The sequence below is a fragment of the Mycetomoellerius zeteki genome, unplaced genomic scaffold (genome assembly GCF_001594055.1).
Source record: "Mycetomoellerius zeteki isolate Tzet28-1 unplaced genomic scaffold, Tzet1.0 scaffold152, whole genome shotgun sequence".
Taxonomy (NCBI): Eukaryota; Metazoa; Arthropoda; class Insecta; order Hymenoptera; family Formicidae; genus Mycetomoellerius; species Mycetomoellerius zeteki.
The window spans coordinates 6,119-10,314 of record NW_017256469.1 but is presented as its reverse complement, the minus strand read 5'-3'; positions in this window follow the sequence as shown (position 1 = coordinate 10,314).

Here is a 4,196-nt window from a genome sequence, read left to right as displayed (position 1 = left end):
TTTTAATTTACAAACAAGCAATCATAAATGACTTTAAAATTACTTCATTCCAAACAGTTGGAATACTCCATAGATTAAACCATGTGCAAATCTTCTACGTATCATACAGAATTATTTATCTGAGTAATGCAATAATATTTTTTTTTAATTTCAAGAATAATTTTATCGAGAATCTTTACCATCGAGTAAAGTTTTACTCCGTTAACAGCAGTGCAAATTAAGAGGTTATGATGATAAGCAAAAGCGATTATAATGACAATTAATCAACTGACTTATTAATACATAAATATTCCCTCTAAAGAATTGATACGATTCATTTAAATATAATTTTATATTACTTTGTCTTATCTTGTTTGACAGTTTAAAGGCAGTTTCATAGCATGTCAGCCATGTTTAGTACCCTCCCTAGTACCTTTGTCATACTGACTTAAGCCGGTTGCGCCTCTCTGATAAATCTAGGACTCTAATCTATACAAAGTATACGTAGATAAAAATGTCACTAACTAGAATCGAATTCTCTTATTGCTATCGTCGTGTACATCGGATGCCGTACGCAGTGTGAATCCTAAATAAGAAGTACTTAAAACGCATGCGCACATGGTCATAGAGCATAAAAATGTAATCGTAATGCCTAATTCACATTGCACGCAGCAAGCGTCAAGCAGCGGAGTAGCAACCAATCAGTGAGGCGATATTTACAGTTACGTAACAACATCGCCTTGCTGGTTGATTGCCGTTCCGCTGCTTGACGCTTGCTGCGTCCAGTGTGAATTAGACATAACGCGTGCTCGTATTGCAGTATTTCGTGACTTGTGACAGATTTCCTAACCTGAATAGTCGTCAACTTTAAGGGTATATCCACACAAACTTGCATAGCCGCATAAACATATAAAGAAAATTATCCATTCGCACTTCTCCTATAAGCACGTAAAATGTGATTGGATAATTTTATTTATGCGTACGTATATGCGGCTATGTGGGTTGCGTGGATATATCCTAAAGCCTGTCACACATGAAATGCATAATCCCGGATCTACAATAAGTGTTTCAAGCCTTAACTCGTAAGAAATTGACCAATTACAGTCTAATTCGAGGAGAATAGTCGACTGTGATTCGCCCATTTCTTATGGCTTAAGGCTTAAAACCCTATTGTAGATCCGGGGTAATACACCATAAGCATAACGTAAGACTGTTGAATCAATAAGCATCCAGCATAATGGTCATATTGATTTATATAAGATGCTCATTGGCTCAGCGGTATTATATTATGCTTATGCATTTCATGTCTGACAGGATTTAAGCGGGGAGCACAGACTCTTGCATAACGCATAACACATAAAGCATAAGAAATTCAGCCATTCAGAATTCTTTATTTCATGGAAAAGAAGAAAACGAAGTACTTTGATTGGTACATTTTCTTATGCATTACGTGTTATGCGTTATGCAAGAGTCTGTGCTGCGGCCATTACGCTTAATATCTCGATTCGCGGGGTAGACCCAACGGTTTTTCTTACAGATTCTTTCGTTTCGTGCAAAAACGCGTCAAATGAGCCTAAGGGTGCTGTCCCATGGGCACGGAAAACGGAATCGAAACACGGAATCGGAAAAGTGAAGTAGTAGAGGCAACTAATCAGCATCGTTCTGTTCCGATTTTAAGTAGCCTAGCTTCCCATGGGGCATATTTTTCGGAAACGGAAATTTTTTTGTACTGTCAATCACCAATAATCACTAGAGATTAAAAATAATATTGAAAAAATTCAACTAAAAGGAGCATTGAAAAGGTGAAAAATGTCATCTGTAAGTATTGTAATTACATGTATATTAAATTATTTTATATTAAATTGTTACGTCCAAGATCTCGGAAGATTTGATTGAAGGAGATAAGGAGGGAAATGAGAGGGTGTGGAAGAACGCTTAGGGCGGTATTCATAGTCAGATCTTATATTCAAGATCGTTTTAAGTACAGTCTTAAGAAGTCATGAACCAATCGGAAGGCCGCATTAGCGACTTAAGACATTACTTAAGACGATCTTAAAATAAGAACCGACTATGAATACCGGCCTTAGACTCAGTCTCTCAGGTATGCGCGTAGAGGCGAACACCAGAAAGTCGAACCTTTTATTGCTCTGGAATATAGGTCATCGTCCCGAAGGGACCCTATGACACCTGTTTCCTTTGAGCAGTGCGAACGTCGGTCCTACTTTCGGGTCAAGGAACTTAATCCTTTTTATCCAGGACTGGACTATGTGCGAACTTAAGAATGCTAATGGGAATACGGGATACGAGAGGTTTTAAATAAATGCCCTATTGGGCAAAGATGTTCATTTTGAAATTAATATAAATTTATTATAAAAACATAATAATAGAGAGAAAAAAAATTATAAATAATATTGTCTTTCCCCGGCGTCGATTAGGTGCGGAGCGCGCGCGGGAGCGCACTCCGGGGAACGGCGGATCAATCGGATCGGAGGGCCGGCGACGGCCCTCATGCGAGAGGGTACCTCACGCGATCGAGCGAGAATCGAGAGCCGCAACAAAGTTGGGCGCCAGACGTGCTTCCAAGCAACGTCGATTTCGCGAACGGGAACGCAAACCACACAGAAACCGCGAAACTCCGGTAGTCACCAAAAACCGAGAGCCGTTTCTCGCTCGCGTGAGGGCTGGCTAGCTCTACTTAACGGCAGAGGGGGGGGGGTACGGGTAAGGGCCGGTTAACAGGAGTCTGGACGGGATCTTCGAGGGTAGGGCGCGAACACAATTATCTCCACTAAGTAAATAATAAGCGTGTTTACTAGGCAGAAGCGAAGGACAGTACAGTAACAGAAAACATCGAGATAGCAAAAAGCAAAAAAAAAAAGGATTATCGCTAGGCAGAGAATATTGACTCTAACACAGTAGAACGATAGTTGCACTATGGAACCGATCCGGCCTCGGGCCAGCACGATAGCCGCGGAGAGAGAGATAGCGAACGGCTAACTTAGCAAACAAATTCAACAGGCCGACCCGGCGTCGGGATCTCGCGAATCGTCATGCACGCTCATGCACGCCACGGAGCCGAAGATTCCGTTGCGGGACTCGGCGGAAAGGTTTAAAAGTAAGCCCTCTTCTCGGACGGCGTACCCGCACACCGACGCGACGCTCTAGTTCACAACCTTGAGGACGGACACAGAGTAACGGTAATCCATCTAACACGTGCGTGCCCGTCCACGCGCGCGCACACACCGGTAACGCGCGCGCGGAAAATACCCGCGACCGCCGAGCTCGCGCTTGCGATACCCAACGCGATAGCTCTTCCGCCTCGCCAAGGCCGCGATCTCCAGGAGGCTCGTCCTCGCGACTCGACTCTATCCCCGATAGCCCCGTGCACGCGGGTCCGAGAGCCTCTCACGCTTGGCGCCGGCCACGCCGTACCTGTAACCCAAAGAAGGTGCCGCTTATGGCGGCCACCGCACCAACGCGAAATTCGCGTGCCGACGACAGAACACGAGGGCGACCCTCCGCCCCGTTGCATGCGACTTTACAATACCCGGTATCCGCCCAAGGGGCAACCTCACCGATAGCCAGATCCCGCGACGATCCGTTCTTTCGGGGCCTCTCGCTCGTTCCTCTCCAAATTTTTGTCGGGCCGGGACGTCCGTTTTGTCGAACAACTCGAAGCGGAAGAGGACGAGCAGGATCGCGATCGATGCGCGATCAATCCGCGAGCTCTCCCCTACGGGGTTGCGCAGCCGCGTCGCGCGTTGCCGCGACCAATTAGCGGGCTAGCGGTCTTTCGCGCGCAAGGATGTGCGTGGTGACTTGCTACGGGGCGCCTTGTGGCCCCGAAAACCTTCGCGGGCGGGCCTCCCGTGCTGGTCGTCCCCGATCGTCCGCGCCGATGTCGTGGCCGGACGCATTGCCCCCCACGTCAGCTCCCGCGGCTCGCCAGGCGTCATTTGGCTTGCTGGGATCCTCGGGATCCTTTTCCGCTCGTCGCTGCCCCTCGCACCATCCTGGAGCTCGGGCGCCACTAAATCCTCTGGCGGGGGTGGCCGTTGCTTCTTTCTACTAGCTGGAAGCGCTTGCCGGCTCCGCTCCGCCTGTCTCCGGCCCGCGGGATTCTTCCGTGGTTGTCTTCCCTCCGGTGGTTTCTTCGCTCGGCGAGGTTTTCGTGAGGGTTACATACAGAATAAATTCGCCGGGGATTAGAAAAAAAA